The sequence below is a fragment of the Sinohyriopsis cumingii genome, chromosome 1, assembly GCF_028554795.1.
Source record: "Sinohyriopsis cumingii isolate HCF-2022 chromosome 1, ASM2855479v2, whole genome shotgun sequence".
Classification (NCBI taxonomy): domain Eukaryota; kingdom Metazoa; phylum Mollusca; class Bivalvia; order Unionida; family Unionidae; genus Sinohyriopsis; species Sinohyriopsis cumingii.
The window spans coordinates 175,416,105-175,442,853 of NC_142961.1; the positions used below are offsets into that span (position 1 = coordinate 175,416,105).

General features: G+C 32.8%; 1 long non-coding RNA gene across 1 annotated transcript; it reads right to left on the bottom strand.

Moving 5' to 3' along the window:
- Positions 1–13,843: 13,843 nt before the first annotated feature.
- On the bottom strand, positions 13,844–18,753 carry LOC149808424 (uncharacterized). Its single transcript, XR_016419822.1, has 2 exons — positions 18,353–18,753; positions 13,844–17,305 (listed from the first exon to the last, which is right to left on the bottom strand). It is a non-coding gene; the product is annotated as an uncharacterized LOC149808424 (long non-coding RNA).
- Between the last annotated feature and the right edge of the window lie 7,996 nt (positions 18,754–26,749).

Consider the following 26,749-nt stretch of genomic DNA (forward strand, 5'->3'; position numbering starts at 1 on the left):
TACTTGGTAAAAATTAAAAATTTGATTTCGTGGAAATATTGTTACTGCATTAGTCCATGCATATGCATTATGATCAATAATTTCAATTGAAGCTCCTTTCGATTTTATTTCTCTGGTGGACTAATGGTTAGAGCGTACTGTACTAACAGCTTCCTCGCTTGTCGCTCAGCATTAAGAGGTTATTGTTAGGACTGGTCGACCTAGTGTCAGGATGATGTGACTGGGTGGGACATCATGCTACATGTCTGCGGCACGATGCCCCAGTGCTAGACATCACTATAAACTGCCACACTGCAGACATCATAGCGATATGACTGAAAAATTGTTAAAGCTAGGTTAAAAATCGAAATCGCAACACACACACCTTTCGATTTATACTTTGATTTGTATAAAATCTCTCCGGTTGTTGCTCTTACTGTTATTGGGAATTTTAGTTTCTTTCTTAATTCAGCAACATCTTTTATTGTAGCCCCTTTATCCTTGAGTGATATTATTACATGTCGTTGATCCGTTAAATCATTTCCGCGTATCGCGTTTGTGAAATGTTCCGTTACTCGTTTGGCTACACAATTTATTTTTGAAAATGTCATCAGTTTTAGATTATTAACGCTTGGTTTATCATTTATCGGATAAATTCCATAAATAACCTCGGTTACATGATACGCTCTTTCATAATACGGTTTGTCAATACCAGTCAACATTCCTGGTTTGGATTTTGTTAACTTAATACTACAATTTTTTCATTGGCAACGACAGGGTCACGTTTGTCACTGATAATCCAAGTAAATTATACTTCCTTAATACACTTTACTCTGAAAAAATAGCTTCATTTGTTGAGATAATTAATAATCATCACTGCTCGTTGGTCGTACATTGCAGCATCGACCCCATCGGTGTTGCATGTGATTTTGAATGTTGACCGCACATGAGATGCACCATCTTTACTAAATTCTTTCTTGGCATCATGAATAGTATTAATCAAAGTTTTATTTATCGGATCAACCAGAGCTTGCACCGATAAGTCAGGGGATGTTCTATCCAGATTAAATTTATCTTTAGAAGGCTTAATATTAATCGCCGATAATATCTTGTCCATATTATAATCAAAACACACACACATGTATATATATATATATGTATGTATATATGTATATATATGTATGTATGTATATATATATGTATGTGTGTATATATATATATATATATATATATATACACACACACATATGTATGAATATGTATATATATATGTATGTATATATATATGTGCATGTATGTATGTATATATATATATATATATATATATATATATATATATATGTGTGTGTGTGTGCATGTGTGTGTGTATATATATGTGTATGTATATGTATATATATGTGTATATATGTGTATGTATATGTACATATATATATCTGTATGTATATGTATATCTATATATATGTGTATATATGTGTCTGTATATGTATATATATGCATGTATATGTATATATATATATATATATATATATATATATATATATATATATATATATATATATATATATATATATATGTCAATATATGTTTGTATGTGTGTCTATATGTGTGTATGTATATGTGTATATGTGTATGTGTGTGTATATGTGTGTGCATGTGTATTTGTGTATATGTGTGTGTATATTGTGTGTATATATATGTGTGTATATGTGTGTATTTGTGTGTGTATGTGTGTTTATATGTGTGTGGATGTGTGTATATGTGTGTATAGATGCATGTACATATGTCTATATATGTGTGTCTATATCTTTGTCTATATATGTGTGTCTATATCTGTGTATATGTGTATGTGTGTCTATATCTGTGTCTATATGTGTCTATATATGTGTCTATATGTGTGTCTATATGTGCCTATATGTGTATATATGTATATATATGTCTATATATGTGTCTATATGTGTGTATATATGTCTATATATGTGTGCATATATGTGTATATATGTGCCTATATATGTATATATGTGTGTATATATGTCTATATATGTCTGTATATGTGTCTGTATATGTGTCTATATATGTCTGTATATGTGTCTCTGTATATGTGTATATATATGTCTGTATATGTGTCTATGTATATGTGAATATATATGTCTATATATATGTCTCTATATATCTCTGTATAGGTATATATATGTGTATATGTCTATGTATATGTGTATATATATGTGTGTATATGTCTATGTATATGTGTATATATGTGTCTATATCTGTCCATATATGTCTATATATATGTGTATATATGTCTCTATATATGTCCATATATGTCTATATATATATATATATATATATATATATATATATATATATATATATATATGTGTGTATATGTCTCTATATATGTCCATATATATCTATATATATGTGTATATATGTCTATATATGTCCATATATATGTCTATATATACGTATATATGTCTCTGTACATGTCTATATATATATGTGTATATGTCTCTATATATGTCTATATATATGTCTCTGTATGTCTATATGTATGTCTATATATGTCTATATATATGTCTCTATGTGTCTATATATATATATGTCTATATATGTGTCTATATATGTCTCTATATCTGTCTATATATGTGTCTATATATTTCTCTATATGTCTCATTATATGTGTCTATATATGTCTATGTTTCTATATATGTGTCTATATATATATGTGTATATGTCTCTATATATGTCTCTATGTATGTCGATATATGCCTCTATGTATGTCTATATATATATGTCTATATATATGTATATATCTGTGTCTATGTGTCTATATATATGTCTATATGTGTTTATATGTGTCTGTATATATCTATATATGTCTTTATATGTGTCTATATATGTGTATATATATATATCTATGTCTATATATGTAGCTATATATATATATATATATATACATGTTTATATATGTGTCTATATATGTATATATATATACATGTATATATATGTATCTGTATAATATATACATGTCATTATATGTGTCTATATATGTATCTATATATATATTCATGTCTATATGTGTGTCTATATATGTATCTGTATATATACATGTATATATATCTAAATCTATGTATATATATGGATCTATATCTATGTATATATCTATGTATCTATATCTATATCTATGTATATATCTATGTATCTATATATGTATCTATATGTATGTATATGTATGTATATATATATATATATATATATATATATATATATATATATATATATATATATATATATGTATTTATCTATATGTATCTATATACATATCTATATCTATATGTATGTATATGTATGTATGTATATATATGTATATATATGTATGTGTATATATATATCTATATGTATCTATATGTGTATATATATATATATATATATATATATATATATATATATATATATATATATATATATATATATATATATATATAAAGAATACAAATCATATGCCGAATAACAGTCCTTTCAAGTGCACTGGATCCAGCAAGGGATCACGTTTGTCAGGGATTGATTAAGATAAATGTAATAAACTGACTACGAACAGTGCAAAGCTAGTATCTAGCTAGCCTAAGCGTTTTCGACTCTTAATGAGTCTTTTTCAAAGGCAAATACAAAACATAGACAAGACAAACAAATAAAACAGACAAACCGTTGTCTTTGTAAAACATTACATGATTGTAACTTGTTGCGGATGCTGAAAGATATTTTATATTGACCTAGAAATCGATGAGTCATAGCGTCAACTGTTATTTTATGTAAATTAATATAAGCGCATATATATATATATATATATATATATATATATATATATATATATATATATATATATATATATATATATATATATATATATATATATATATATAAAATGCATTACGAAAATATTAATGATAATATTTCCGCAATTAATTTTTTTAAAATAAACGGCATACAAATTCAACTTGATCGAGAAAAAATTGTGTTTTTTAATCATTGCTAAAACGTAAATTTGAAGATAGATATACACTACCAGCCGAATATAGATTTCCATCAATGCTTGTTCCAATCTTTGGCTACTGTGAAAGACACAGAAGTTAAAAAAATTCGTATCTCTCTCAAGCGTGATTGAGAAAATTAGATCAGAATTAGCTCAGGAATACGAAACGAAAAAATTATTAACACGCGCGTGAGGCAGTTGAAAAAATTATATCAGATAACAATGACAAAAGTGAAAATAGTAAAGGGGATTTCGAAAGTGAAAGTGTTGACGTCAGTGATGAAAATGAAAGTTATGGCAACTGGGGTCCCTGTCTTGGTTAATTGTCCTCTGACTTTATTCTACCTGAGAAATATAAAAGAAAATTGACTTGTGCAATTTCTTTCCCATAATTTGAATATACCCATGAAATCGTTAAGATTTTACGTAGAGATTTATATTCAAATTTTTATTTCTTAAATCAAGTAAGTGTCCGGATTGGTCACTAAGTTTGAAATGTATTCTTGATAATAACGGATTATTACAACGTAGATAAACCGGATTAATAGGCTCTTGCATAATCAAATATCCAAGAGGTACTTGCGGTGTAAATGTATATAAAATATATCCTTGCTGTGCCTGCCTAGATTTTTCAAGATCTATTTGATAGCTGCCATGAATTGCATCACATACAAGATTAACTGCGATTACTGAAGTTATATTTACAATTCATGGTGAAATATGTCTGCCACCACTGTATGGATCACTGTCATGTCTAAGACTATTTGCTAGTGGGGCTATTTTTCTCCATGACTCAACAATTTTTGGAAAGTTTTCGTTGATAGGATCGTTGACTGTTTTTCTTAGCTCGTCAGTTCTAAATTCTGGTATTGCAAACGTTGATAATTGTTCTTTTTTTATTTTATAAAGATTGAGAAATACTGTCGACTTATTTAAAAATTTGATGATTTTCTGATTAATAAACTCAAGATAGGATATAACCTGATTTAAATATTGTATTGTTTCATTAATCTGTTGTTTTACATCATTAAAATAATTTAATAATTGTTTTGTCAACAACTAAATTAGTATCATCAGGGAAAGTATAACAATCTATATCATTATCGATCATAGTGAAATAAATTCGATCAGTAACATCATCAGTGTATTTCCATATAGTTTTTTATTGTTGATATTTTGGAAGTTTTATTTTTTTAAATTCGTTAGTAGAAAAATCATCTCGTTTTTTGTTCTGGTCGTCCATTAGATTCTGGAGGAACTTCAGGCCAACCTAAAACAGATCGGATCGATGATTGATACATATCTACAACATAATCTTGCGAATATATTTCTATCTCAGCTGATAATGTTTGTTCGTGAACTGTTATAGCTATTTGTTTTACTCTCCTCCTTTTATAGATTTGTTTCTGCGCTGGAATTTATCGTTGATTTGTTCAATTCGATAATTACGTGTTGAAATTTCGACTACTTTCCAATCAGGAGTTCCATCATCTTTATTTTTATTTGCAAATACAAGTGAATTATTCGCTTGTAATTCACCGAATGATTTTGATCTGATATTTGGCAAACTATGATATAATCATAATTGTGCTAGCGCTATTTTTTTTTCGCTGGAAATGCAGTTGGAAAGTTCACACTAAATTCTAGATTAGTTTAGCTTACTGATATCATCGTTGTTTTTGACGGACTTGTGTTAACGGCAATCTGTAGTAATTCGTTCGGAGTCGACGTTATTTAAATCCCGATTTTCTAAATCAGGGGCGGATTCTATCAAAGTCATTGCTTCTTTGTAGATTTTAATCATCTCCGTGAACTCAAAATCTGGTATGTTTCCATCACTAAGACTTCCTGATCATAAGGAGGATAATTTTGGAGTATGCTAACTTCGCTGTTTATAATTTTATTATATAATCATGCAATTTTGCATTTGTGCATGTACATATTTTTTTCTGCGATGATATTCAGAATACCGGCAATTGTTGTTTCAGCGGAAATGCAAATTGTTATAACTGCTGGTGCCATCATTACACTAGCGATGGTGTTATTGTTGATAGTAATACGCCGGTTCCAGCAATAACAGCAGACGCCGAATATACAAATATGTCAAAGACAACTACACGTCTGCGATATTTTTTTTAAAAAAAAAACTTTTACTGTATATTCGTCAACGATATGGTTTAGTTTTGTTTGCCATTCACTTTCTTCATTATATCTAAAATGTTGAACGTTGATCGGAATGCTTATTATATTTTAGTTATTTAGTAATCAATTGATGTGTTTCAGCGACAAATTCCAGACACCACCAGTAAGACGCTGCGGTTAATTTTTTTATCAGATGATTCGGGCATAAATGTTTCCTCGTCTCCTTTATTTAACACAATAGACAAGGTCCATGAATGACGCCAGAGATACGTGGTAAATATACTAAATTTCGCACCTCTGAACACGGACAGCCTGTACACACCAGTGATTTCTGCAGTATGTTGATAGTGTTTTTTTCTTTGCTGTGACCATGTGGAAAATCCTGATGACACTGTGTATACCACGTTGATAATCTGCTTGTGGGGAATTTTAATCTGATTTTTAACATCTTCTAGTTATTTTCTAATATCATCGATATTACTCTGCGGTATCGTGATTAGCTCTGAAAATGATTTAGGATATCTGATAACCCCTACTTGTTGATCAATCGTTTCAATGTCTGACATAGCTGTTTTAATATCGCCTAGTTTTACGTCAACAGTTAACAGACTTCCAAAGAAATCATCTGCGATTTCATTGAGTTTTTGAAAGTTTTTACGAAGATTTAAAAGCATATTTTTGTGAACGTCATACTCAGCTCGCAGCGTGGTTAATTCAGTATCTACTGTATTATTTTTATTGTCTACATATTATTTTTTTTTGTGGCATCTTCATTAGATGTTGGCTGTCTTAAAATAACTATTTTATTCCATTCATGCTGAGTTCACCTGTTATTGTATCACCGGTAGATCGTAATCGATTAGCAACACTTTTTGTAATTTCATTTCTAATAGATGCGATTGATATATTTGAGTCTCTGATTCTACCACCGTCAATAAATAGTGGAATGCTATCCGTAGCAGCACCGAGAACTCTACGAACTATGTCATTCCATTTAATTTTACTCGTCTTTAAACAATGTATTTATCCTGAAAAATAACAACTTCATCTAGGTCAACTGCAGAAAGGTTCATAATATCGGCACGTTCATCTTTAGTCGCGTAATTTGACAAATCAATATCATCATTTTTCCCCTTGTCTGTGACAGAAGAAGATCTTCCGTAAATTTCTACCATTATACTTTAAGATCTTTTTAAAACGATTAGCGGCTACTTACATCACGCCTGCATATTGGCGGATCGGATATTGTTTGTGTTGGTGATGTTGAATACCAGACTGGAGTTTTTACTGTGTTTACGTAATTTAAAAATTATTTTGTTGGAGCCCACCCATACAAATCAAACTAAATAATTCCACGTGGATCAATTGCATATGCCACCCAATGAATACCAGGATCGGAACTTTTATCAATATTAATAATACCTGTTTCAATATTGTTTGGTCGTTCAGGTAATTGATCACACATAAAAACACCTAAGAAATTTTTTATATTTATTTTTAGCAGCATCAAGTAAATCAATATTTGACACTGGAAAGATTGAGGAACTGTTCCTGGAAGTCTCAGACCTTTTCCGTATCGATAAGGGGTTCCTGGTAATCTTAGACCTTTCACTCTTTTTTAAATCCTTGTCTTGTTGTTTTCTTTAAAGCCATTCCAGCAGCAGTTTCAACAGCACCAAGTACAGCTGCTTTTATTACAGCTGGAGCTTCAACGGCTAGTTTATTTTGACCACCTGTGATCTGATCTTTTTTTGTGAAATTTTTATTCCGCAGTTCTTTGCTGAACTTGATTAAAGCTTTTTAATCTGACCAGGAGTCAGAGTAACGCTAACATGATATGACATTATAAATATCGTAAGCGATTTAATTACATGTTTTTTATCGGTGCATCAACACCTCTCATTCGTCTACTAGTACCTTCAAGTAAATTTGCTTTATCGCTGAGTATAACTGCAACTGCACTGTAATTAACACCAGCACCTGGGTTTTACACGAGATGTAACATGAATATTAACGACAGATTGTTTAAATAGTCTGTATGCTCCAGCGAAAAGTAATAGATCGGATACGGGTTTGTAAAATCTAAATGTGATATTTGTAAACCACTATCTATATTTTGATCACGTACCACAAATGTCATTAATCGATGATATGCACGTGCTACATGATTATTTTCAAAATTTAACAATATATCTTCAGATGGTTCCGTTACGGATCACTACCATCTCACCTCTGTCTGCGTGGGTTCGTTCTTTCCGGGGTTTTCCCGGGTTCTTCCTCCACCATTAATACTGGCCGCCATGCATAGCCTATCGTGTGCTGAAAAATGGCGTTAAACCCCACAACAACAACAACAACAATCAGATGGTTCTTGATGTCCATTTATTGGCAAGGAAACTTCACTAACATTAAAATTGTCAAATATCACATGACTAAGTGGTTGTGAATTTAGTCGTTCAGTATTTTGTAAAGCGATAAATATATGCCCCCGGCGCAGAAACTTCTTGTTGTGACGCAATATGCCATGTACATAACCCAGCAACATTACTCTGAATGCTATATGTGGTCACTGTCAATCATGATAACAATGATTTTCCGCCTGAATTCATAAAACAAATTAATTTTTCTTCTCTAGCAATTGATGGAGTGATTACTGGCATCCACAATGAAAGTTTTATTAATATTACTTTATCAGCATCGCTGATAAAGCTCCATAATGCATGGTTAGTAGTTTTCTTACAAGTACAACTGTATGTTTCGCTCCAAAGATAACTTTTTTGACATTTATGAATAGTCCAAAGATGTGGGACAGTAGAATTGCACATGAAAATCTTCTACGATTAGCTATTAACATTGATCTACGTGTGGCAAATCCTAAGTTGAAATGTTCGTTTGTCGATGAAACTGCGTCTCCAGTTGCATTTAGTCTCACGTTGATACTCTCGGGACGATCAGTTGTATCCTTTGCAAACATCATTGACGGACCGGCTGACCTCGAGTAATCATCGCTGTATCTTGCAAGTATCGTTGTAGCAACATCAACACCTGTTTGAAATGTTTCAATATTTCTTCCGTCAATCATGTACATAGCGGTGTCAGACAACACCATAAAACCATTGTTAACTAAACCAACTCTAACATCAGCTCCATATTCAGTTTCATCTGTTCTTAAAATTTCACCTTCTACTTCAATAAACGCTTCGGCAGGTAAGAAATATCTGCTTGTATCTTGAACTTGCAGTTCTATTCGACCACGCTGATCTGGTTGTCGTACGTCATAAAAATACTACTGATAATCGCGTATAAATTCATATTTGAGAATTAGTGCGTCCATATCAAACGCTGGATCGGATTTACGTTTGAACATTTTATTATAAATGTTATCGTCTAAAACGAAGACCACTTCCTGTTATTAAACTTCCTGTTATATTATTTTCTTTTTCTGATTAGGGTATATTAGCCAACTCTGCTAGCATTTTATTTGCAACTTGATTATTATTTTACTGATATTTGCAGGCATAATTTCAGCACTGGGTAATTTTACTGGCCGAGTTTTTCTTCGTGCTAATCTTTCTTTGATTGCTGAAAAGGCTTTACCGGGACCATTACCAACAGTATCAATACCTTTATCGCGAATAACATCAATATTTTTCATCCCTAATTGTTTTGCAATCGGTATTGCTTTTAGAGCTATTCTCTTAAATAAGCCTTCAACAAAATCCCCAAGTCCATCTCCGTAAATTGCTTTGTACGTACACTAACTATTACAGGTCCACGTTGAGCATTGTGTATACTCATTTCTAAATTACATGCTGCTTAATTAATTGTTTTCAGTCGACAACTTCACTAATGAGACAATGATAAATGTTACGATCCATAACACTGGACAACAAATTTTTACAAAAGTCATGTTACTGAAATAAAATTAGTCAATTCTTATCAATTTTTATGTGCTGAACACGAATATGACAGTCAAATTGCAAAATTGGCTCTAGTTTTTTTGTAATCTGCAAGAAATTAATGTTTACATAACGAAATGCATTCCAATAGTAAAAGGTCAACTGTAATAGCCTACCTATAAAAAATCAAGTCATTGACTACATCTTAGATTTCTTCGCCTGTCTCTTGTACAGCTGTTCGGGAGCATCTCTGAGGAGTGTCCAGCAGTAGTCAGCCAGCATTGTAGTGGACCATTTTCCCTGGTATCTTTGTTCCATTGTTGCGATATCTTGATGAAAACGTTCGCCGTGTTCATCACTAACAATACCACAGTTGCTAGGAAAGAAATCCAACTGGGAATGAAGGAAGTGAATCTTTAGAGACATATTGCAGCCAAGTTTCTTATACTTCATCAACATGTCTTCTACTAGTTCCTTATAGTTTTCTGCCCTAACATTTCCGAGGAAGTTTGTAGAAACTAGGCGAAAAGCATTCCATGCTTGTTTCGCGTCACCTTCCAGCAAGTTGTTGAACCGGTCATCTTTGAAAAGCTCTCGAATCTGAGGACCCACAAAAACTCCCTCTTTAATCTTTGCTTCGCTGAGTCGAGGGAATTTTTCATGCAGGTATCGGAATGCTGGCAAAGTCCGGTCAATGGCTTTCACGAAGTTCTTCATCAAACCTAGTTTGATGTGAAGGGGTGGTAGCAAGATTTTCTGAGCCTCAACCAGAGCTGGGTGTTGGATATTCTTCTCTCCAATGGCTACATTCTGCCTGTGAGTCCATTCCTTCCTCATGTAGTGCATTTCCCTTGCTCGGCTATCCCACTCGCATAAGAAACACATGTATTTTGTATATCCTTGCTGCAGTCCCATTAAAAGGGCAACTACCTTCAAATCACCACAGAGGTGCCAGCTGTACTTGTTATACTCAATGGAATTCAGTAGCTGCCTTAAGTTATCGTATGTCTCTTTCATGTGGACAGCATACGCTACTGGAATAGATGGAAGAATGTTTCCATTGTGCAAAAGCACAGCCTTGAGACTCAGTTTCGAAGAGTCCACAAATAGTCTCCATTCTTGTGGGTCATGAGTGATTTTTAAAGCATTCATGAGGCCCTCAATATCGGAACAGAATATCAGATTACTTTCCTTTCTGAAGAAAGGCTCCAATTGCTGGTGGCGCTTTCGATATGCAGTAATTGTGACATCTTCTTCTAGAAGATTCCATTGTTGGAGTCTTGATCCTAGCAATTCTGCCTTGTTCTTTGATAAGTCCAAATCACGAATCAGGTCATTTAGTTCTTCCTGTGTTATTCTGTGTGGGGTTGATGATGCACCACAGTGAAAATCTGGATCACTGCATGCTGATGGACCAGGAGAAGAACAGGTCGACTCACCTTTGTCTTCGTCAGATGAATCAAGAGAATATTCTGCTGGAGGTTCTGGAATAGGAAGTCCCTCACCATGTGGAACTGGTCTCAATGCAGACGGAATGTTTGGGTAGACTATTCTCGACTTCTTTCGCTTCGTTATTCCGCCGGAAAGAGGAGGAACCAAGCAGAAGTAACAGTCATTTAGGTGGTTGCTTGGCTCTCTCCACACCATTGGGACTGCAAACGGCATTGATGACCTTTTGCAATTCAACCACTGTGAAAGCTGTGTTGTACATGTAGCACAGCATATATGCGGAGCCCAAGGCTTGTCTTGGTCACCAACCTTGCATCCGAAGTAAAGATGATATGCCTTCTTCACTTGAGAATTGATACTTTTCTTCTCGTTGGCAAATGTCACTTCCCCACAAATATAGCAAAAATTGTCCGCGGTATTAACACACTTTCGAGGCATTACTGTTCTTTATTGTACGTAAATGGATAAAATAATAAGTTTTATGTAACAGTAGCTTGAACTGTCTCGCACAACGTCTAAAATATTTTAAATGCTGAACCTATCTGATTGGGCTTTATATAGTACACTGCTTACGTCAGCTTCAGCAGCCGCCTGGCATTAGTATAATAGGCCTACACATGTATAGTACACTGCTGACGTCAACTTACTTCAGCAGCCGCATGGCATTAGTATTGCATTGCATCAGAAAATGATGCAATCAACTGTGGATGATGTGAGCATGATGGTATTATGCAATGTTACATCATTATTCCGGATGTTGCTGCAGTCCTACTGGAGAAATTTACACAGTGAAACATAGAAAATGAGGTAGATGAATATCTTCAAAACGAGAGCCAATACAAATTTTTCACGGTTATATTCGTGTTCGGCACACCAAAATACTACAGATTAGGGCCTTTTCAAGTCAGTAATGATTTCACTGTTGACCAGTGTTACATGATAAATGAACTGAAAATTATCATGATCGATAACGAAATATTCATTTTCTTACAAAGTCTTGGAACACATAATACAACATATAGACTGTAAACAAATATTCAATAAAATATGCATCCATAATTTCAGTGTTTTCTTTTTCTTTGTGTCTAAGAAGGTCGCAAACTGTCATCAGTGTTTCTGCTGTTCTAAACTGTCTTGAATTGGCGTAACCATAGGGAATATTTAATATGTATTGAAAAGAGGTGCCTGTGAACTTTGAAATCTTACTGCATGAGACAGAGAATGCAATTATCTGTCACACAATACAGATAAGTTCGGAAACGTTGGTACTAGTGTATTGATTCCACCATACTTGTATTCGTTAGAAATTGTGAGAGACTAGGCCCTTGTTGAACTAAGAATTGTTGATCCGTTTATTATTGACTTTGGGCTCCAAATGAATTGTTTCTTATCAGCAGAAAATAGTTTCATCTAGTCAAACACTAAAAAACTTTTCATCTGAAACAAATTTAGATTTCACTTCCGAATCATTACCAAGACCTTATTACTCACTGTATACTGTCGCCGAAACACAAAAAAACCCACACAATAAGCTCATATTCTAAAGAATAAACAATTGCCTTTAAATTCATACAAAGAATGCCGAAATCTAACTCTTGTTTCACCACCAAAAAGAGACAGGAAAAAATGCTCTTAAAATAGACTGGTACTACATTCGTGGGTACTGAACCGGAACTATTAATTGTGATCTGATTCCTGACAGGCCCAATTTTTTTAAAGTCAATTTTAATCAAACTTTTGTATTTGTATACCACACTTATTTCAACTCTATACATGAAGTCTTTTAGCAGGGACGTCATCTCAACGTTAAATTTCGTATATAGGCTACAGCAATTTTACAGCACATGCAAATTCTCTGCTATATGACTCATGGTACTAATTCAGTTCCCATAGTAAACCTATGCAAATACCATGATATTAAAAAATTCAATTACTTAAAATTTTGACTGCTCATGATCAAATCTGTATTTATCAGTATATATGAAACCTGGATGTCAGCTTCTGTGTAGAGGAAAGGATACAAGCTGCTGCATTTTCTGGACTTGCATGTGTTTGAAATGTGTGCTTTCAATTCCGCACCAAAGAGTCAGGTGCTAATTCAGACTTTTTAAGTATGTACAATTTTGACACTTATGTTAAAAACTCAATGAAATTAAAAATAAATGTATTAAATGATAGAATCATACACAATTTTAGCCAATCATTATGTAAAATATTTTTAGATTTTGGACCAGTGGGCACTCTAAATATATTATGAACTTCTGTGAGAGTGATAGACCAGCAAGTAGATCTCCACTGTTTTTATTTTAATTTTTATTTTGACAATACTGATACAAGTAAAAAAGCAGAGATCTGCTTGTTGGTATAAGAGAGTGACAGGTGTAAGGTGAAGTTGTTTGCATCTGAAACATGGAAAAACAAAATTTCACAATCATTAGCACATTTGGAAACAGAGCAAGCTTCAAAGTAATAAAGCACTAATGGAATAACAATCTTTGGGGAAATTTCAGAATCTTTAACCATTGCTAGAAGGATGATCTTTGACTAGATCTCAGAATCATAAGTGTAGATGTAATAATAGCCTTTGACCACATATCTTAGTAATAGTGCTCTGTTGGAATAACAATATTGCATTACTGTCATGACTCTATGGTCTTAAACTAAGTAATAGAAAAGTGAAAACCAAGAAGTTTTGTAAAATTCAACAAATCATTTCCATAGAATATAAAGTGAAACTTAAAAAAAGAACTCTCAGAATTGTTAATGAAATCCAAAATAGTCATAAAAGTTGTATCACGTGTCCAAATGTATGAATTTCCAATTGAATTCCAGTTGTATTCCAAGTAAGTTCCAATTTTGAATATATTGGTGTTCTTGTAGTCTCAAATGTGCTAACATGCCAACGGCATCGATTATGGCAATGTGCTAACAGTCCTTTGATGAATCACAATAATCTAAACAAAAATGTCATTGTCTGAATTCACCAAAGTTCCAAACTAATGTTTTAGTCCAAGAATAGTATTGAGCACTTTGTATTTCCAGCAAATAAAAATTTGAATAAATTAATCCACCCAACTAAAAACTGAACATAGCAATAAAACTGGTTCTGGTTTAGATGTTAAGGCAAGAAAGAATTTTTCAAGATAACATTGACATAAAAAGCTAAGACACAGTAATAAAGCCTGGATGTAGGTCAACCTCCTCTAGAAAACATTCAAAATTGTCCGTAAATTTAGGAATTTCCAAGCAAAAAACTTAATGTCCTAGACTCAGATTCAAGTAAATATGCTGAACATTAATAATGATATAAATATTTAATCTAATCTCACAGAGAAATATTAGCTATGTATTATGTTGTTTACACATTATAAGTTACTGGTCAGGTATACCATTAAGTTGATTTTGGGCCAGGTCAGGTACAAATTACAGATGTAAATAACATATTACCATCAAGCAAAGCCAACAAACAATACAAATTAAATATACATAACACCTCCACACACAAAGAAAAATAAAGATTTGTACAATAAAGCTTTCTTTTAAATATCAGTCCAATATACATGTGATTAAAATTATGCAAAATGACATCTTATAAATGACACACAATATAACTGAAGCAATATAATACTTCTATAAAGGTGAAAGTGCATCTGCAATTAGATTATATTTTCCTTTGATGTACCTGATAACAATAATGTATTCCTGCAACATCATACTTTACCTTAATACTCTCTAATTTTAATTTTCATCTTGCTATTGAAATTAAGGGTGTTGTGATCACTGAATACAATATTCGGATAAGGAGCTGAACTAATATACACTTGAGAGTGTTACAGAGCCAATATCTAAGCCAAAGATTTCTTCTTGACTGTGGAACAATTTCTCTGGTCATTATTTAATTTTTTTAGAAACATAGCACACTGGATGATCTACATCATTTTTGTCTTCTTGAATCATTGAATCAGTGCTCCAGCAACTTCAGTATCACTTTCATCAGCAGACATATTAAATGATGGACTGAAATTTAGACCTGAAAGAACTGGTGTAGTCTTAAGTATGGCCTTTAGCTTGTCAAAAGCCTCCTAACATTTTTTAGACCAAAGAAATTTGGTTTGACTACTAAATTAATTGGTCAGGGGTCCAGCAATAATGGAAGAATTGGTGCACAATTTTTTGACAATATCAAGCCGTACCCAAAAGTTGCATCAATTACTTCTTACTGATAGGCATACAGATTCAGATATGGCCTTGACCTTAACTTCTGAAGGTTTAACTTTATCGTGTCTCACGATATGCCCTAGAAATATAACACAAGCAGAGAAAGCTAACTTTTCCCTAAAGTAATTGTCAACTTTGCATCAGTCAGTCTTTCAAAGAATTTCTGAATGGTTTCTAAATGATCTTTCCAGGTGAAGTCACAATTATAAAGACCAGATGTAATCATGTTCATTAAGCATTGGAAAGTAGAAGGTGAACATTTCACCCCAAAAGTCATGACTTTATATTGATAAATTCCATCTGGAGTTACAAATGCCAAAATTTCATTTTGCCCGCTTTGTGAGTGGAATTCACTAGAATCCTTTAAAAGGTCATATTTGGTGAAATATTTGGCATTTCCAATTTTGTCAATGCAGTCATCCATTCTTGGTATTACAAATGAATCTGTTTTGATCACGCTGTTCACTTTTCTATAATCAGTGCACATAAAGAAAGTATTATCTGGTTTTGGCAAATGAGTATATTGTGAACTCCAGTCACTTTTACTCAGTTCGATGAATTCATTCTCCAGCAAATACTGAATTTCATTTTTTACATATTCCCGTTTGAGAGGGTTCATCCTAGTCACTTTTACTCTGTTCAATGAAATCATTCTCGAGCAAATACTGAATTTCTTTTATCACATATTCCTGTTTGAGAGGGTTCATCCTGTACAGGTCTTGTTTCACAGGTGTGGAATCTAGAATTTCAACATCATTGTCGATTTTATCCAATAAAAGTGATTCAAGATCTTGTGATATGTCTTATTGATCCCTAAATGAAGGAGTGTTATGGGCCAAACTAAGAATTTACTGTCTGAACGATTTTGGAACTTCAATTTGACAGTTCACCAACAACTTGTCACCAGCAGGTACCTCAGGTGATCTCCATTTTCTCATGAAGACCCCATTTTTAACAAAATAAAACGGGTATTGTGGATTCAGTTTCAATAACAGCACTCTGAAACAAACAGATCCCAGCATCTCTTTTCCTGTTTGACGATAAGTGACTGTCATTTGTCAACCAGATTGAAATAACGAAAATGAGTAGTTAAAAGAGGATCACTGTGATGAATACCCTTTGATCGATTCAAACAAGGAGTAAAAGTGACCTCATCAAAAGCCTGACCAATAATTGTGTCATATAGATGAATGATATCCTGATCAACATCATTCTTAAGAGCTTTCTTTGCCATAGCTATAGTAACTGCACAAGCTGCATATAAATCAGGGACTTATTTTTCTAAAGGATTGACATTCTGATCAAAGTAAAGGCTTGTCAGTTACAAGTGGATTAACCACAACCTTATCTCCAGCTAGAATACTGCCTAGTAATAAACCTTCGATGGGTAAAGACATCATTGTGCCAACTTTCACAGGTCCTAAGACTAAGTCTGATGACAAATTTACACAGTTGAGAGAACTTCAACAAACTGCTCAACTTCCTGAATAAAAGCACTTCCATTAGAAGAAGACCTCTCAGGGAAAGACCTGACAATAAAAGAAGCTTCTGTGGTCCATACAATTTTAATGTTTCTTTTCCTTTTCTCAGTCTGAAATAGAGAACAAATCCTATACATCAGTGTATTATAATAGATATTCCATGTAGTGTAACAACTCTATGGTCATAAACTAAATAACAGATAAAAAGCAAAACCAGCAAGTTTTAAAGACTTAAGAAACAATTTAATTATCAAAGTTATACATGAAAATGTGAGAGAAACTTACAGTATTGTGAAGTGAACCCAAACTAACCTTAAAAAAGTATATGAAAATCATAAATGAATTAATTATTCCTTATAAGTTTAAATCTGGAAGTTACTGATCCCACAAGAATCCTGATGTTGTCATGATGGCATCTTCCAGAACTCCTTCCAATACTTCACAACAGTTCCAGAATAATATTATAGCCCAAATAATGAGCACCTTCTCTTTCCACAGAACAGTCCTGGCAAATGTTTTTCTTCTCTAATAATATCCACATACAACAAACAACTAGTCTGCAGACTTAGAACAGGAACACAAGAAATAAGAATGGCCCCAAAATCAGAATGAAGCTGATTGCTCAGTTCTCTCTATATATATACACTGTCTATTGTGACAATATTTCGCATTAGACCCCATGTAACACAACTTAGTATTCATTTTGTGTCAAACTTGTCTATTCATGTGACCTAGCCCAACCAATGGGAAGTTACTGAATCCTAATAGAAACATCGAAACCTCATCAGCCAATGAGAAATTAAGCCATATGTGCCATTTAAGTCTTATTATTAAGATTATTATTAATAATTGTCAATACTTATTAAGCATCTATTTATAGATCCTATGCAATACAATAATCTTAACAGATTCAGGACACTTAGGCAGAACTAACTCAAGATATTACAGTATAATTTACAGCGATGAATAAAAAATATACAAAAGGACTTCTATGATCTCGTTCACCCTCGCTATTCAGTCTATAGAAACTACGAGGACTTAGAGGGTACATGTTTTTACTTTTCCTTCTGATGAATTACACCTTGATCTTAAATCTTCTGTTATTACAAAGGAAATGGAACTGTTAACTCTGTAACATGAACAAAATGGTACAATACCTGGATATAGCCATCTGCATAAGATAGCATGGATATCCATAAACTTTATAGTTGTTTATATCCAGCCATCAACATGTAGGTTATTAATGCTGATCTATGTACCATTAAACATCAGACAAAAACAACCATCCTGAAAGAACATGCAATGGCTGATGTGTCACAATAACATCCAGTAACTGGCAGCTTTAATGGAAATCCAAGAGGACAACCAGCATAGTCTGCAAATAATAATAATAGTAATAATAATAATAATAATAATGGTAACAAACGAAGAATCACAGATGCTTTAAGGCCTGGACCTCTTTCAAACTTTACTGTTGCAAGTAGAACATAGGAATAAAAAAACTAAGCCATGCCCACCCCAGTTAAGTACTGGGATGAGTAAAATGGTATTCACACACCTTCACCTCACATACTTATGCATCATAAATAAACATGCTTCACAAAGTTCTATGAAGGCATAGCACAGAATTTTAAGAATACCAGCATGTAGTACTCGCTCACCACAGAGCATCATTTCTCTGTACCACTTTTATTTCATATAAAACAAGTTGATCAAAATATGTTTACTCTGCAGGTACAATGTGCAATTGCAAAATGGTGGAAGCCATAATTTGACCCTCATAACAATTAGAGGCGTGGAGAGTGGTCAGGAAACCAGATTGCTCCTTTACTAGCTTGTGATGGAAAATGCTGAGGACATTCTATTTACAGTTGCGATTGGAACATCATGCTGTCATTTCCTTCAATCAAGAAGTTTCTTTTGCGACTTGAAGGAAATGGTCTAACAAGAACATTCTGATTGAAGTTTCCATCAAGTCTAGAAAGAATCAACAGATAGATATAGCTGCAAACAATATTCAGAATTACAGAGTACAATATGATGGCAGAAGGAGACAAAGTTACATTGTCCTCATTTTCTCATGCAACATATTTGGTGTACTCTGCCTTAGGCCAATCATCCAACCCATTAAAATAAAGTATATTTCTACAATGTCTTCCAAAGTTATTTATCAAGCATCATGGAAATGGAAGAGCAACGTTGATGTTGACATGTGTTCTGCTGCATGCTAAAAGTTAATCATCTAGCATCAGAAAGCGATGAAAATATTCCTCATGGACATAAAATTCTGCAGTCTGGTTCCCTGACTGCTTTCTATTACTTTTCATTATAGCGAAGAGCCATGGTGCCCAGTAACAATTGTTTTTTTTATGGACATCAATATCTGGTGAAATAAACATACCTTTTTTTCTACTTCAGCACATGTGTCACACAATGTTAGATTGTCAATTTGACAAGGACAAAACCAGGCCCTCTACTCCATTTAAGAGAGACAACTCTGCTGGAACTAAACAGGGGTAAGAGTTATCCAGTCACAACAGATGTATTTTTAATGATGTGTAGCATATTGTTTTAATAAAAAATAATGAAAAATACAAAATATTATTTAGATATAAATACCATAATCTCACATGTTACCAATAGACTAAACTCATTTTCTTTTTTTCTCAAGCCTGACAGAAACCACAACTCTTACATAATGCACCAATCACAGGTTTTTTTCTTTCTTAATACAATGTTCCATGCACATTAAGCTCCACCCCTCCTGGGCTTGTGCGATTGGCATCATTATAATGAAGAGTAACAAAGTAAAGAATATTAAGAGAATAATGTACAACTGAGACATTATCAGCTTTTTCCGTCGCATGCTAGAAGAAAAGTTATTAAATTTGCAACAGAAATGAGAATATTCCAAATGCATTTCAAATATAATAGTGTTTTTAAAGCAACCCATTTTTGTGCAATTTTTAAATAGCTTACTTTTATTTTATTGACATATACTACAAATACTAACAATGAAAAATCCTGAAAACAAGGTCCAAGTTGTAATTTTCTATTTGCAAATGGTTTTATTAGATTTGTGTCAAATTTATGTTCATATTAAATATTGTACTGTGTACTAATAGTACTATAAACTTGAACAATAAAATATGACACTAAGGTCCAGTCAAATTCATGATTTAATTCAGTACAGTATCATGTCTCTATATTTCTGTTAATCTTTTGAACCTCATAATACTTGTAATAAAAAAAATTATGACTTAACAACAAAAATGGTGGTGTTATTTTTATTAAAAGATCAAGTATATTTTACTCAACTTTGTCTAATATTTTCATAAATGAAGTCATGTACATATATTTTTATAATGATTTTAAGTACTATACATTTCCAATTTGATCAATGCTAGTTCCAATGATGAAAATCTAATGATTGTTGTTGTTGTTGTTGTTGTTGTAGGGTTTAATGCCATTTTTCAGCACAAGATAGGCCTTATATGGTGGCCAGTATAAATGGTGGAGGAAGAACTCTGGGAAAACCCCAGAAAAAATCACCGACCCACGAGAAGCTACTGGCAAGCTTTCTCACATAACCACCATAGCTGAATCTGAGACTCAAACCCATGCAGACAGAGGTGAGATGGCAGTGATCCATAATGGTGAGCACTTTAGACCACTTGGCCACTCGAGGCCCCATGTAATGATTGTTTCCTAGAAATAATATATAATGATGTTTATTAGTTAAAATGTTCTCATCATGATCTGTTCAACCATTATTTATGATTAATATTCAGAATGAAATTAAAACAAGTTGGTTGGATATGTTACAGGCAAGATAAAAACTGATGATAATGATTAAGTACATTTTAATAATGTGTTATACATTAACAAGTCTTCAAGCAATATTGGTAAAAATAATGTAGAGAAAACATGCAATTTGCATGAGAAATCAATAAAAGTTGTGGGCCAATTTATACACATTATTCAGGGGTCCCTCAAGGCTCAGTTTTGGGCCCTCTCCTCTTCCTTATCTATATCAATGATCTACCATTAAATAATGAATCCACAAATACAGATTTGTTTGCAGATGATGCAACCTTGTATGTATCTAGTTCTGATACTGATGTTATCCAAACAAGATTAAACTCAGACCTTATTAGAGTCCAAAACTGGGTACAAAAAAATAAGATGGTAATTAATGAAGGTAAAACAAAATGTATGATTTTGGGGACATCACAAAAGCTACACAAGTTAGGGAACCCAGAACTATCTCTTGCAATAAATAATCATCCATTAGAACAGGGGTGGGCAAACTATGGCCCGTGGCCCACCAAGGGCTTTCATGAGGCCTGCCAAGGGTTTTCATGCAGCCTAAGAACAAGTCATCATTCGCACTGACTCTGTTTATGTTACTCTGTTTATCAAATAAATGTGCTTCTTTTGAAGTTTAAGTTTAAATTTTCAAATATTAACAACATATAAACAACTGAAAATTAATTATGATGTTATTTAGAAAAACCTTTTGTTTTTGCTATTTCAAATATTAATTATTTTACTTAATGAACTATGCGGCCCCCAACAAGGTGTAAATTTGTGTATGCGGCACTTGCACTGGAAAGTTTGCCCACCTCTGCATTAGAAAATGTCAAACATGAAAAGCTTGTAGGTGTGTTGATAGATAATAATGTATTAAGGAATGACCATATTCATAAGCTTAGTAAAACACAGTCATCCAAAATTACCCTGCTCAGCAGTATCAAGAAATATTTACCTATGGAAACTCGCAATCTATACTACAAGTATATTATCTTCCAACAATGGATTATTGTTATAATGTATGGGGAAACTGTGCTAAATCTGAGCTTGACAGGATTTATAAACTTCAGAAACGAGTAGCACATGTAATTTTAGATGCAGCTGTTGATCATCCCTCAAGAGCATTATTTACAGAACTCAAATGGTTCACAATATATGACAGGATAGATTTTCACAAGGCAGTTCTTTTATATAAATGTCTACATGGAACTGCACCAGAGTATCTTCAGGACTTATTCAGGCCTTTTTCAACACAATACCAGCTGAGATCAATATCACATGGAAACCTTCTAGCACCAAAACCAAGAACAGAGCTTTCCAAAAAGAGTTTCCAATACTCTGGTACAGTTCTGTGGAATAAGCTTCCACTACATGTAAAATCTGCTGAAAATATTAGAGTATTTAAGAAGAGATATCTTGAGCCTGTATGTGTTTCTAATAGATAATGGAATTTTGTATTTTAATACTAAACATGTTAAAATAAACAGTAAGTATTGCTCTCTTCATATAATGTGCATTGTTATACTCTCCTTAAGAGGGCCTCAAGGGAGAATAGTCTTTGACTAATGAGTCACCCTCTATAAATAAAGCATTATTATTATTATTATTATTATTTGAGAGTGTTGAAAATCAGCTACATTAGCCTGCTTTATGAAATGTTTTAACAACATGGTTTTCAAAGATAGTTATTCAAAGAATAACTTGTCTTCATTTATTGTAGACAAGGATAACTCATGTTTATTTTTTCCAATTCTCCCAAAGAAATTCATGAAGAATAGTTTGAATTTTACATGGCTGAACTACCAGAAGGTCTTCATGCAAAATCTGATTTGTGTAATTTTTCAAGCTGAAAATCAACCTTGAAAATTCTCAGACCTTGTTTTCAAAAGTAGGAATAACTATAAAAATAAAATATGTATGTGTGTTCCATTATCCAAATCAGCCTGGCATTTGGCCTAACTTTGCCATAATTTGAATTGACTCTGGACATTGGAGTTCCAGTCTACGAGAAGCTTGTGGTATAAAATGAGAGCAGTTCATGAACAAATTAAGATTGCTTATAAGGATGGACTGCAGAAAAACACTTTTGGCAAATCACACAATACCTGCATGCAGTTTGCATAGTTTTCAAGCAGATTCTGACAAAAGTGACAAAGTTGATCAGAAACTAAGTAAGGCACCAAGCCAAAAAAACGACACAATTTCTACTTTCTTGATTTTTAAATATCTCTTGAATGTATAGGAAACAATTAGAAAAAAAATTGAAAAATAAAATAATCCAGTATAGGCTGCTAATGTACACCAAGAATATTTAAATAAAAAATCTCCATTTTCATGGGTATCCTCAAATTTAAAGACAACTCTTTGTACACAACTGTACAATGTGAGAGGCAAATGAATCCACAGTACACAATTGTAAAGTGTGAGAGGTAAATGAATCCACAGTACACAAGTGTACAGTGTGAGAAGTAAATGAATCCACAGTACACAACTGTACAGTGTGAGAGATAAATGAATTCACAGTACACAATTGTACAATGTGAGAGGCAAATGAATCCACAGTACACAACTGTACAATGTGAGGCAAATGAATCCACAGTACACAATTGTACAGTGTGAGAGGTAAATGAATCCACAGTACACAACTGAATGGTATAAGATGTAGATGAATCCACAGTACACAATTGTACAGTGTGAGAGGTAAATGAATCGACAGTACACAATTGTACAATGTGAGGAACATAAATGAATCCACAGTACACAATCATACAATATGAGGTAAATGAATCCACAGTACACAACTGTACAACATGACAGGTAAATGAATCCACAGTACACAATTGTACAATGTGAGAGGTAAATGAATCCATCGTACAAAATTGTACAATGTGAGAGGTAAATGAATCCACAACACACAATTGTACAATGTGAGAGGTAAATGAATCAACAGTACACAACTGTACAGTCAGGTAAATGAATCCACAACACACAATTGTACAGTGAGAGGTAAATGAATCCACATCACACAAATGTACAACATGAGAGGTAAATGAATCCACATTACACAATTGTATGGTGTGAGAGGTAAATGAATCCACATTACACAATTGTACGGTGTGAATAGGGTTTACCGTATGTCTTCTTTTTCCAGGATATATCTTCGCTTTGGTCCTTAAATCTCTATACATGTATTGATACAAATATACCCACTATCCCGAGTACCCTCTTTTTCAAAAGTTCAAATATGGCAACCCTAGGTGTGAGAGGCAAATCACTTTAAGACACTTCTCACCAAGAAATGTACCTTTACATTGTTAGAATCTACGAAGATGCACATAGCCATGTTCCTTTATACTAGTTGTCAGAATCTACGAAGATGCACATAGCCATGTTCCTTTATACTAGTTGTCAGAATCTACGAAGATGCACATAGCCATGTTCCTTTATACTAGTTGTCAGAATCTATGAAGTTGCATGTAACCATTTGCATGACTTTTTAATGTTTGCTATAAAGACAATTCGCAAAACTTCTTTTTTTATTGCACATTCACTTTGTATTCTAGAGATACAAATTATCGGTTGAATTTTACAAAGTTGTTGATTCTCACTCTTTTTGATTACTTATTTCAAGACCATAGTCGTAATAATAAAGTCAACAGCTTTTAGAAAGGTGATAAAAAAAATCTTGAACTGATCATTAATCAACAATCTTTGTATCAGGAGATAATGTGTTTTAGGCTACAAGTTTGGGTGGGATAAAGGTTATAGCAAAAGGGAGCTGTGTTATAAAAAGCACCATACAAGAAAATGAAATTCTTATGTGATGAACTGAAATATAAAATAGATGTAATGGAATTATTTTCACAAATATATTCAGATTTACATATTAGGCTACGTCCAGTGACATTGAAACAAGTAGCAACAGCTATGCAACTAAGATGGTCTATATAGTGTAAAGTGAAGAATGAAGATAAAGAAAAAATATTAATAAGGCTTAATTTATTTCACAAGTTGAAGATTTTGTAAACTTTGCAAGTTATAAACACAATGATTAGGCAAGCAAAGATAGACTCTATAATGGAGCAATTTGGATTTCAAGCAACAAATGGAGATTAGGCATATGATGGATTAAATGTCCATAAAATCATGATGTTATAATCAGTAGAGCACACTACAATCAGTACTACTAGGGTTAACTTGTCACAAGGACATATCAACATCATGTTATAAAATGCATTACGAAAATATTAATGATAATATTTCCGCAATTAATTTTTTTAAAATAAACGGCATACAAATTCAACTTGATCGAGAAAAAATTGTGTTTTTTAATCATTGCTAAAACGTAAATTTGAAGATAGATATACACTACCAGCCGAATATAGATTTCCATCAATGCTTGTTCCAATCTTTGGCTACTGTGAAAGACACAGAAGTTAAAAAAATTCGTATCTCTCTCAAGCGTGATTGAGAAAATTAGATCAGAATTAGCTCAGGAATACGAAACGAAAAAATTATTAACACGCGCGTGAGGCAGTTGAAAAAATTATATCAGATAACAATGACAAAAGTGAAAATAGTAAAGGGGATTTCGAAAGTGAAAGTGTTGACGTCAGTGATGAAAATGAAAGTTATGGCAACTGGGGTCCCTGTCTTGGTTAATTGTCCTCTGACTTTATTCTACCTGAGAAATATAAAAGAAAATTGACTTGTGCAATTTCTTTCCCATAATTTGAATATACCCATGAAATCGTTAAGATTTTACGTAGAGATTTATATTCAAATTTTTATTTCTTAAATCAAGTAAGTGTCCGGATTGGTCACTAAGTTTGAAATGTATTCTTGATAATAACGGATTATTACAACGTAGATAAACCGGATTAATAGGCTCTTGCATAATCAAATATCCAAGAGGTACTTGCGGTGTAAATGTATATAAAATATATCCTTGCTGTGCCTGCCTAGATTTTTCAAGATCTATTTGATAGCTGCCATGAATTGCATCACATACAAGATTAACTGCGATTACTGAAGTTATATTTACAATTCATGGTGAAATATGTCTGCCACCACTGTATGGATCACTGTCATGTCTAAGACTATTTGCTAGTGGGGCTATTTTTCTCCATGACTCAACAATTTTTGGAAAGTTTTCGTTGATAGGATCGTTGACTGTTTTTCTTAGCTCGTCAGTTCTAAATTCTGGTATTGCAAACGTTGATAATTGTTCTTTTTTTATTTTATAAAGATTGAGAAATACTGTCGACTTATTTAAAAATTTGATGATTTTCTGATTAATAAACTCAAGATAGGATATAACCTGATTTAAATATTGTATTGTTTCATTAATCTGTTGTTTTACATCATTAAAATAATTTAATAATTGTTTTGTCAACAACTAAATTAGTATCATCAGGGAAAGTATAACAATCTATATCATTATCGATCATAGTGAAATAAATTCGATCAGTAACATCATCAGTGTATTTCCATATAGTTTTTTATTGTTGATATTTTGGAAGTTTTATTTTTTTAAATTCGTTAGTAGAAAAATCATCTCGTTTTTTGTTCTGGTCGTCCATTAGATTCTGGAGGAACTTCAGGCCAACCTAAAACAGATCGGATCGATGATTGATACATATCTACAACATAATCTTGCGAATATATTTCTATCTCAGCTGATAATGTTTGTTCGTGAACTGTTATAGCTATTTGTTTTACTCTCCTCCTTTTATAGATTT